Consider the following 12,628-nt stretch of genomic DNA (forward strand, 5'->3'; position numbering starts at 1 on the left):
AAACGCTTCCCGAGTTTGGAACAGGGGCAGTAGGTAAATTATGATAAAATCCATTCACGTGGGAAGTCTGTGGTCACAGCCAACGCAAGGAAGGAAGAAGGTCAAGATTTTATGGCCAAACCATTTTTAGTATGATGTACTATGAGACATCCGATTCAGAAAACCAACTAGGTGGTTGTATATCCAAATCTGAATGGAGATGAAGTCTAGTGTTTATAGAGTTCACGATTAACGTCTTACAAGTGGACTAGATCACACAGAGGTTGGTTTAAAAAATCATTAACAATGGCGGACTCTGAAGGGCCCTGGGTTGTGCAAAGGGTGCGCTTCAAAGTTTAACACCCAGGAAGTGGAGCCTGTGCCAGCAAACGGTGCCGTGGAGGCCGTCAGGAAAAGTAGGAACGAAGGGAGAACCTTCTGGTTGTCAGGAGCCAGAGATGAGAGTGTCTTGTGGAACAATGATAAGTAGGCCACTTACCTGGACTCCTCTGAAGGAAACCAGAACACGACACCCCAAAAAGATGCCTCTTTGGTATGTGGGTTTGTGTTTTTTTCAGTAGGCTTCATGCCCAGCACAGAGCCCAGTGCAGGGCCTGAAGCCACGACTCTGAGATCAAGACCCAGGCTGAGATCAAGAGTCAGATGCTCAGTATAAGACACAGAACACGGCAGAGAAGAAGGGAATCCGAACTTCCCACGTCTCTTAAACACAGAAGCGTTGAAGCCAAAGGACTTTGAACCCCAAAAGTCTGGGAGGAAAAGAGGCGACTCAGCTACCAGGGATACACCGAGACAACCTGACGGGCCATAGGTGCGTGACTGCGAACTGGGAGAGATAAGATGAGGGATCCCGTTCTGCGGAGAGACAAAGGAAAGAGAAAGAGCAGCTGGGGAAGCACAGGACTGTGTCTGGACAAGAGGAAAACCTCCGGCTGGGATGAAAAAGGACCCAATCTCTAACTGCAGGGCTTTCTCTGGACCGGGGCCGGCTTGCCGGATCGCACACCTGGAGAGGAGGGGAGCCAGCCCTGGGCCTGGTGGCTAGGTCAGGGGCTCAGTCTGCAGGCAAAGCGCTCCCCTTCCTGGGGTGCTGCAAGATAGGACAAAACCAGCTGGACCACATATTGGGCGTGTGGAACTGCACTCCCCTGGTACCAGGGTGCCCGGAGCGGGAGTCTGAATCCCGGCCAAGCACCGGGGCATGGGAGTCGGTGGAGTGAGACAGACCTCCTCATCTGCGCCTGTGGCACAGTGAGGAGGGCTCAGACGGAGTGATTTGGGACACCGGTCCGTGGAGGAGAGACTGGGGGGGTCGCCATTTTTGTCCCTACCACCACCAAGGCAGGGCCTCAGGGATGGGTCCGCAGGGCCCACAGAGTCGGGACCCACATACACCAAACCACGCCCCTCCGCACCGGGTCAATGTGTATCTACTGGAGCAGAATAGACTCTGTGGAACCAGGCAGACCCCTCCGCTTGACCAGCGCTGCTGCATTGCCTGGATTAATTCTAGGGCAATTCTTGCTATGTAGGTATATTCTCCCCCCATTTCTCCTCCTTATCTCTTTTCAACTCAAGTCTGGTTACTCTGTTTATTGGTTTGTTTAAACAGACATATTTAATCCATTCTCTTCATACATGTTCTACACCTCCTCCTTCACATTCCTTTCTCTCTTTCCGGAATAATCAAGCCATATAGTTTCTCTGTCTGGGCGACTTTATCTTATTTTCTTTTTCCCTGCCTCCTTCTTTATTTTCCTTTCTCTCTCTCTGGATTAAGTCATTTAGTCTCTCTGCCTGGTCAGTATTTATTTTTTTCTTTTCCCCCCGCCCCTGTCATTTCTCTCTTTGTATGCTCAGCATACACCAGCTTCATCAGCACTGCTTCTACCTGGTTCTTTTTTTTTTTTTTTTTTTTTTTTTTATTTATTTTGGGGACAGAGAGAGACAGAGCATGAACGGGGGAGGGGCAGAGAGAGAGGGAGACACAGAATCGGAAACAGGCTCCAGGCTCCGAGCCGTCAGCCCAGAGCCCGACGCGGGGCTCGAACTCACGGACCGCGAGATCGTGACCTGAGCTGAAGTCGGACGCTCAACCGACTGAGCCACCCAGGCGCCCCGCTACCTGGTTCTTTACTTGTAGCTGATGTTTCTGGTTTTTTGCTTTTAGTTTGTTTCTTTTTTCTTTTTTTGTTTGTGTGTTTGCGTGTTTTTGTTTTCTGTTTGTTTTCCTTTCCCAGGCTACTTCAAGGAACAAAGGAAAGCACACCTGGTGGAGGGTCCAAAACATCACTATGAGTAGGGAAATAAAATAACCAAAATCACAACAACAGAGAGCAAATAACACTCTCCAAAAAACACCTCCTGAAGGGCCAGGCCCTGGACAGTGTATGGCCCCTCTTTCATATAGCAGTGTTCGCAGGTGCAGGACACATAACAAGCTTTTAAAACACATGTCTAGTTTGACAGAAAACTAGCCAAAATGATGAAACAGAAGAATTCTCCTCAAAAGAAATTCCAGGAAGAAATGACAGCTAAAGAATTGATCAAAACAGATATAAGCAATATAACTGAACAAGAATTTAATGTTTATTTCTGAGATAGAGACAGAGCATGAATGGGGGAGGGGGTCAGAGAGAGGGAGACACAGAATCCAAAGCAGGCTCAGGCTCTGAGCTGTCAGCACAGAGCCCCACGCGGGGCTCGAACCCACGGACCGTGAGATCATGACCTGAGCCGAAGTTGGACGCCCAACCGACTGAGCCACCCAGGTGCCCCTAACTGAACAAGAATTTAGAATAATAGTCATAAGATTAATCACTGGACTTGAAAAAAGCATAGAAGACAGCAGAGAGTCTATTGCTGCAGAGATCAAGGAACTAAAAATAGTAATGATGAATTTTAAAACCCTATAAATGAGGTGCAAAATAAAATGGAGGCAGCCACAGCACAGATTGAAGAGGCAGAGGGGAGAATAGGTGAATTAGAAGATAAAATTATGGAAAATGAGGAAGCTGAGAAAAAGAGAGACAAAAACATTCTGGATCATGAGAGGAGAATTAGAGAACTAAGTGATTCAATGAAACAGAACAATATCCGTATTGTAGGAGTTCTAGAAGAAGAAGAAGAAGAGAGAGAAAGGGGCTGAACGTGTACTTGAACAAATCATAGCTGAAAACTTCCTCAATCTGGGGAAGGAAACAGACACTGAAATCCAAGAAACACAGAGAACTCCCTTCAGACATAACTTGAATTGATCTTCTGCACGACATATCATAGTGAAACTGGCAAAAGACAAGGATAAAGAGAGAACTGTGACAGCTTCTAGGGATAAATGGACCTTAATATACAAAGGTAGACACATAAGGGTAGTAGCAGACCTATCTACTGAAACTTGGCAGGCCAGAAGGAATGGCAGAAAATCTTCAATGTGATGAACAGAAAAAAATATGCAGCCAAGAATCCTTTATGTATCAAGCCTATCATTCACAGTAGAAGGAGAAATAAAGGTTTTTCCAAACAAACAAAAACTGAAGGAATTCATCACCACTAAACCAGCCCTACAAGAGATCCTAAGGGGGATTCTGTGAATGAAATGTTGCAAGGACCACAAATACCAGAGACACCACTACAAGCATGACATCTGAGATAACACAATGACTCTAAACCCATATTTTTCAATAATAACACTGAATGTAAATGGACTAAATGCTCCAATCAAAAGACATAGGGTATCAGAATGGATATAAAAACAAAACAAGACCAATCTATTTGGTGTCTACAAGAGAACCATTTTACACCTGAGAACACCTTCAGATTGACAGTGACGGGATGGAGAACTATCTATCATGCTACTGGAAGTCAAAAGAAAGCTGGAGTAGCCACACTTATACCAGACAAACTAGACTTTAAATTAAAGGTTGTAACAAGAGATGAAGAAGGGCATTATATAATAATTACGGGGTCGATCCATCAGGAAGAGCTAACAATTATAAATGTCTATGCACCAAATTTGGAAGCACCCAAATATATAAAACAATTAATCACAAACATAAGCATTCTTATTGGTAAGAATGTGGTAACTGCAGGGGACTTTAATACTCCACTTACAACAATGGACAGATCATCTAGACACAGAATCAGTAAAGAAACAATAGCCCTGAATGATACATTGGACCAGATGGACTTGACAGATTTTATTTAGAACTTTTCACCCTAAAGCAGCAGAATATACTTTCTTCTCGAGTGCACATGGAAAATTCTCTAAAATAGATCACATACTTGGTCACAAAATAGCCCTCAATAAATATAAAAGAGTTGAGATCATACCATGTACACTTTCAGATCACAATGCTATGAAACTTAAAATCAACCACAGGAAAAAGTTTGGAAAACCTCCAAATGCATGGAGGTTAAAGAACATCCTACTAAAGAATGAATGAGTCAACCAGACAATTAAAAAAGAAATTTAAAAATATATGGAAACAAATGAAAATGAAAACACAACAATCCAAACCCTTTGGGATACAGTGAAGGCAGTCCTAAGAGGAAAATATATTGCAATCCAGGCCTATCTCAAGAAACAAGAAAAATACCAAATACAAACTCTAACAGAAGATTAGGAAATAGAAGCAGAACAGCAAAGGAAAAAGAAGCAGAACAGCAAAGACACCCCAAACCCAGCAGAAGAAGAGAAATAATAAAGATTAGAGCAGAAATAAACAATACAGAATCCAAAAAACAAACAAACAAACAGTGGAACAGATCAATGAAACTAAGAGTTGTTGTTTTTAAAAAATAAGCAAAATGGATAAACCTCTAGTCAGGCATCTCGAAAAGAAAAGAGAGGACCCAAATAGATAAAATCATGAATGAAAATGGATTCATTACAACCAATCCCTCAGAAATACAAGCAAATATCAGGGAATACTATGAAAAATTATATGCCAACAAATTGGACAATCTAGAAGAAATGGACAAATTCTTAAACACTCACACACTACCAAAACTCAAACAAGAAGAAATAGAAAATTTGCACAGACCCAAAACTAGTGAAGAAATTGAATCAGTTATCAAAAATCTCCCAACAAATAAGAGTCCTGGACCAGATGGCTTCCCTGGGGAATTCTACCAGACATTTAAAGCAGAGTTAATACCTATCCTTCTCAAGCTGTTCCAAAAAATAGAAATGGAAGGAAAACTTCCGGACTCATTCTATGAAGCCAGCATTACTTTGATTCCCAACCAGACAGAGACCCAGCAAAAAAAGAACTACAGGCCAATATCCCTGATGAACATGGATGAAAAAATTCTCAACAAGATACTAGCAAATTGAATTCAACAGCATATAAAAAGAATTATTCATTATAATCAAGTGGGATTCATTCCTGGGCTTCAGCGCTGGTTCAATATTTGCAAATCAATGTGATACATCACATTAATAAAAGAAAGGATAAGAACCATAGTATCCTGTCAACAGATGCAGAAAAAGCATTTGACAAAATACAGCATCCTTTCTTAATAAAAACCGTCAAGAAAGTTGGGAAGGAAGATACTTAAACATCATCTTAGAAGGAACATAGTTAAATATCATAAAATCCATTTATGAAAATAGCCCACAGCTAATATCATCCTCAATGGGGAAAAACTGAGAGCTTTCCCCCCTGGGATCAGGAACACCACAGGGATGTTCACTCCCACCACTGTTGTTTAACATAGTGTTGGAAGTCCTAGCATCAGCAATGGGACAACAAAATGTAATAAAAGGCATCAAAATGGGCAAAGAAGAAGTCAAACTTTCACTTTTCCCAGACGACATGATACTCTACATGGAAAACCCAACAGACTCCACCAAAAGACTGCTACAACTGACACATGAATTTAACAAAGTTCCAGAGTACAATATCAACGTACAGAAATCAGGTGCATTTTTATACACCAATAATGAAGCAACAGAAAGAGAAATCAAGAACTGATCCCATTTACAGTTGCACCAAGAACCATAAAATACCTAGGAATAAACCTAACCAAAGATGTAAAAGATCCGTATGCTGAAAACTATAGAAAGCTTATGAAGGAAATTGAAGAAGACACAAAGAAATGGAAAAGCAATCCATGCTCATGGATTGGAAGAATAAACATTGTTAAAATGTCAATACTACCCAAAGCAATCTACACATTCAATGCAATCCCAATCAAAATTACACTGGCATTCTTCTCAAAGCTGTAACAAACAATCCTAAAATGTGTATGGAACCACAAAAGACCATGAATAGCCAAAGTAATATTGAAGAAGCAAACCAAAGCAGGAGTCATCACAATCCCAGACTTTAGCCTCTACTACAAAACTGTAATCATCAAGACAGTATGGTATTGGCACAAAAACAGACACATAGATCAATGGAATAGAATAGAGAACCCAGAATTGGACCCACCAATGTATGGCCAACTAATCTTTGACAAAGCAGGAAAGAGTATCCAATGGAAAAAAAAACAGTCTCTTTAATAAATGGTGCTGGGAGAACTGGACAGCAACGTGCAGAATGAAACTAGACCACTTGCTTACACCATACACAAAAATAAATTGAAAATGGATGAAAGACCTGAATGTGAGACAGGAAACCATCAAAACCCTAGAGGAGAAAGCAGGAGAAGAAACTTCTTTGACCTTGGCTGCAGCAATTTCTTACTTGACACATCTCCAAAAGCAAGGGAATTAAAAGCAAAAATGAACTACTGGTACCTCATCAGGATAAAAAGCTTCTGCACTGCAAAGGAAACAATCAATAAAACTAAAAGGCAGCCAATGGAATGGGAAAAGATATTTGCAAATGACATATTGGATAAAGGGCTAATATCGAAAATCTATAAAGAACTCACCAAACTCCACACCCAAAAAACAAATAATCCAGTGAATAAATGGGCAACAGACATGAACAGACACTTTTCCAAAGAAGGCATCCAGATGGCCAACAGACACATGAAACGATGCTCAGTGTCACTCATCATCAGGGAAATACAAATTAAAGCCACACTGAGATACCACCTCACACCAGTCAGAGTGGCTAAAAGAAACAAATCAGGAGACTATAGGTGCTGGCGAGGATGTGGAAAAACGGGAACCCTCTTGCACTGTTGGTGGGAATGCAAACTGGTGCAGCCGCTCTGGAAAACAGTGTGGAGGTTCCTCAAAAAATTAAAAATAGAACTACCCTATGACACAACAATACCACTAGTAGGAGTTTACCCAAGGGATATAAGAATGCTGATGCATAGAGGCATATGTACCCCAATGTTTACAGCAGTGCTTTCAACAATAGCCAAATTATGGAAAGAGCCTAAATATCCATCAACTGATGAGTGGATAAAGAAGATGTGGTTTATACATACAATGGAATACTACTTAGCAATGAGAAAGAGTGCAATCATGCCATTTGCAGCAATGTGGATGGAACTGGAGGGTATTATGCAAAGTGAAATAAGCCAGGCAGAGGAAGACAGACCTCCTATGTTTTCACTCATATGTGGATCTTGAGAAACTTATATATATACAGGGACTTCTAGGTAATTCAACGGTGCAATACATTTGACTGACCAGGGGCCCCAGTCTTTCCAGGGGTTGACATACATTGCAATGATCTTAGGACACACACATAGTCTAACAACTCAGAAATTGGGCTGCATCATATACCAAATAGCATCTTGCACTTGTGGCTGAGTTTTGACTCAGTCCTTTGCTCCATGTGAGACACATTACAAAGGGAGAAAGTGTCAAGTCCTTAAAAAAGTAAGCAATCTGAAAGTAACGTTAGACTGTAGCTGATTCCTGCATCAGTAAAACTATCATGAAGACACATCATCACAGCAATTTTCTTTCTGAGTTTCCTATAAAATAATGGTCTCTTTTATAATTGGTGGCATCTGAGCCCCGGATTAATGAAAACAATTTTTTTAGCAATCCCTATCAAAATAACACCAGCATTCTTCACAGAGCTAAAAGGAACAATCCTAAAATTTGTATGGAATTACAAAAGACCCCAAATAGCCAAAGTAATCTTGAAAAAGAAAACCAAAGCAGGAGGCATCACAATCTGGAACTTCAAGCTGTAGTACAAAGCTATGATCATCAAGACAGTATGGTACAGGCATAAAAAAAGACAGATCAACGGAACAGAATAGAGAACCCAGAATTGGACCCACAATTGGATGGCCAACTCATCTTTGACAAAGCAGAAGAGAATATCCAATAGAATAAAGACAGTCTCTTCAGCAAATGGTGCTGGGAAAACTGGACAGTGACATGCAGAAAAATGAACACGGACCGTTTTCTTATACCACACACACACACACACACACACACACCCCTCAAAATCAATGAAAGACCTAAACATAAGACAGGAAGCCATCAAAATCCTAGAGGAGAAAACAGGCAACAACCTCTTTGATCTTGGCCACAGCAATTTCTTACTCAACACATCTCTGGAGGCAAGGGAAACAAAAGCAAAAATCAACTATTGGGACCTCATCAAGATAAAATTTTCTGCACAGCAAAGAAAACAATCAGCAAAACTAAAGGGCAACAGACAGAGTGGGAGAAGATACTTGCAAATGACATATCAGATAAAGGGTTAATCTCCAAAATCTATAAAGAACTTATCAAACTCAACACCCAAAAACAAATAATCCAGTGAATAAATGAGCAAAAGACATGAATAGACACTTCTCCAAAGAAGACATCCAGATAGTCAACAGACACATGAAAAATGCTCGACATCACTCATCATCCAGGAAATACAAATCAAAACCACAATGAGATACCACCTTACACCTGTAAGAATGGCTAACATTAACAACTCAGGCAACAACAGATGTTGGTGAGGATGCGGAGAAAAAGGATCTCATTTGCACTGCTGGTGAGAATGCAAACGGGTGCAGCCACTCTGCAAAACAGTATGGAGGTTCCTCAAAAAATTAAAAATAGAACTACTCTACAACCCAGCAATTGCACTACTAGATATTTATCCACAGGATACAAGTGTGCTGTTTCAAAGGGGCACATACACCCCCATGTTTATAGCAGCACTATCAACAATAGCCAAAGTATGGAAAGAACCCATATATCCATCGACAGATGAGTGAATAAAGAAGATGTAGTATATATATACAATGGAGTATTACTCGGCAATCAAAAAGGATGAAATCTTGCCATTTGCAACCACGTGGATGGAGGTGGAGGTATTATGCTAAGCTAAATTAGTCAGAGAAAGACTAATATCATATGATTTCACTCACATGAGGAGTTTAAGATACAAAACAGGTGAACATAAGGGAAGCGAAGCAAAAATAATATAAAAAAAAAAGGGAGGGGGACAAAACATAAGAGAGTCTTAAATATAGAGAACAAACAGAGGGTTGCGGGAGGGGGAATGGGCTAAGTGGGTAAGGGGCATTAAGGAATCTACTCCTGAAATCATTGTTGTACTATATGCTAACTCGGATGTATATTAGTAGATAAATTAAAAATAAATAAAATAAATACATTAAAAATTTTTTAAACATTTTCTTCATTTATTTTAAGTAATTTATACACCCAATATGGGGCTCGAACTCACAACCCTGATATCAAGAGTCACATGCTCCACTGACTGAGCCAGCATGGCATCCCTATATTAATTTTTAAAATGATAGTTTAAATCTTAACCAAGTATGAAAGTGCAACACGAGTGGGCCAAGATGGCGGAGCAGTGTGGAACTTGTTTTTGCATCTCTCCTCCCTGAAACGCAATTAGATCCACACCAAACCATCTTGCACACCTACAAAACTGATGTGAGGATTAACACAACTTGCACAACTTGAATTCGACAGGTACGTGGTGTGGAGAGGTGAACTGGGGGAGAGAGAAGCCACAGAGGGTAGGGAGCTATTTTTGTGGAGAGAGGACAGAGACGGGGGAAGGGGGGGGGAGTACAGGAAAAGCACTCCCCCCCCTAAAAAGCAGGTGGAGGGAAAGAGAAAGAGTGGACTGAAAAAAAAAAAAGAGAGAAAGGAGAAAGGGACTGGAAGGGACTGAAGCAAAAAAGGAGAAAGGAGAGGGCTTAAATTCCATTAAGATGCTATAAACAAGGGAGCACAGAGTGAAACTCATCAGCTTGTTACCTGGCGTGTTCTGGTGGGAAGGGTGAATCCCCAGGAGCAGAGTGAGATCCAGGGAGGGTCCTCAGGCCACATGGAAGACGTTTCCCCTGCTAGAAGCACTCCCCACAGGCAAAGGTGCCTGCAGACCTGGGAGAACAGCCACGTTTGCTGGTGCTGCAACAAGGCCGTTAAGGGTAAATGAAGCCTGGTGCCAGATGTGTGTTGTAAATTCCTATAATCCCTGAAACGTTGCTGCTACACAAGCACGGGAACTTTTTCTGGGGCGGCCTGGCACCAGGCCACAGTCTCTGGGCATTGGCAGTGGCACGGTCCCCCGAATGTTCTTGGGTGTGGCCGGCACTGGCCATTGCTCGGTGAGACGCTCCCCCAGAAGGTTTGAGCGGGTCAAAGCCACAGTCCCTCAGAAGTGAGGGGTCGGGAAAAAGCTGCATCTGAGATAAAAGGAGGGAAGTACCGCCCGGCAGCCTGATGGCTTGGTCACCGACAACGTAAAAGTGGGCAGCTGACGGATGCCGGAGACAAAGGAGTACTTAATTGCCAGGAGGCAAAAGCACAGACTTCTGATACTAGAGACTGGGAATCTGGGTGACGCCATTTTCGCCCCTCCCGGGCATGCGCGGGCGCGCGCACGCACACGCCTACGTCCGCCACAAAAATCAGCTAAGCAGCGCCATCTAGTGGGGAGAATGAAGCTGTTACACTCAGCCCCACCCAATTGGGCCAACCAAGCTCTTCAAGAACACGAGTCTCTCTGCTTGCTTAGTTTACGGACTATAAAGTGCTTCACAGTTTGACTTCTAGGAGAAATCGATGTAATTTCAATGGTATTTCAGTCTGCTCACTGGTCCATCTATTCAATTTTTTTCTTTTCCTTTTCTTATTCTTGAATACATAAAGAGAAAAATTTTATTTTCATCGTCTGTTTTTATTTAAAAAAGACATAATTTTTCCTACTATATTTTTTAACTTTTTTGTAAATGTTTTAAATTCTATTTTAGTTTCATAATTACATTTTATTGTTTTTATTGTATTCATTTTTAAAAATTTTCAAATCTTTTCCTTTTTTTCCTCTTTTCCCCCCTTTTCTTTTCTTTCTCTTTTTTCTCTACTCTATCAAGCTCCCTTCAACAACCAGACCAAAACACACCTGGGAGCTAGTATCCTTTATTTGATTTTTTGTGTGTTTTGTTTTTAACTTTCATTTTTAAAAAATTCTTTATCTTCCTTCAAAATGATGAAATGATGGAATTCACCCCAAAAGAAACAACAGGAAGAAATCACAGCCATGGACTTAATCAAAACAGATACATGCAAGGTGTCTGAACCAGAATTTAGAATCATGATAATAAGAATACTAGCTGGGGTTGAAAAAAGCATAGAATCCCTCTCTGTGGATATATGAGAAGTAAAATCTACTCAGGATAAAATTAAAAATACTATAATGGCATGGCGGCTTGATCGATGAAGCAGGGCAGTCAATCAGTGACATAGAGGACAAATTATGGAGAATAATGAAGCAGAAAAAAGAGGCAAAAGAGCACAATATAAGAATTGGAGAACTCGGTGACTCATTAAAAAAGGAGTAACATCTGAATCATAGGGGTCCCAGAAGATGAAAAGAGAGAAAAAGGGGTAGAAGGTTTATGTGAGCAAATCATAGTAGAAAACTTTCCTAACCTGGGGAAAGACACAGACATCAAAATCCAGGAAGCACAGACAACTCCCATTAGATTCAACAAAACCCAACCACCAACAAGGCATATCATAGCCAAATTCACAAAATACTCAGGCAAGGAAAGAATCATGAAAGCAGCAAGGGAAAAAAAAGTCCTTAAACTACAAGGGAAGACAGATCAGGTTCAGAGCAGACATACCCACAGACACTTGGCAGGCCAGAAAGGGAGTGGCAGGATATATTAAATGTGTTGAATTGGAAAAATATGCAGTCAAGAATTCTTTATCCAGCAAGGCTGTTATTCAAAATAGGAGAGATTAAAATTTTCCCAAACAAAAACTAAAGGAGTTCATGACCACTAAACCAGCCCTGCAAGAAATGTTAAGGGGAACTCTCAGAGGGGAGAAAAGAAAAAAAATTAAAAGACTGAAAGCAACAAAGACTAGAAAGGACCAGAAAACACCACCAGAAACTCCAACTCTACAAGGATCATAATGGCAATAAATTCTTATCTTTCAGTACTCACTATATGTGTTAATGGACTAAACACTCTAATAAAAAGACACAGCATAACAGAATGGACAAGAAAACAAGACCCAGCTATATGCTGTTTACAAGAGACCTATTTTAGACCTAAAGACACCTTCAGATTGAAAGTAAGGGGATGGAGGACCATCTATCATGCTAATAGTCATCAAAGAAAGCTGGAGTAGACATATCAGACAATCTAGATGTTAAAATATAGATTGTAACAAGAGATGAAGAATGGCATTATATCACACTTAAGGGGTCTATCC

The sequence above is a fragment of the Panthera uncia genome (genome assembly GCF_023721935.1).
Source record: "Panthera uncia isolate 11264 chromosome E2 unlocalized genomic scaffold, Puncia_PCG_1.0 HiC_scaffold_19, whole genome shotgun sequence".
Taxonomy (NCBI): domain Eukaryota; kingdom Metazoa; phylum Chordata; class Mammalia; order Carnivora; family Felidae; genus Panthera; species Panthera uncia.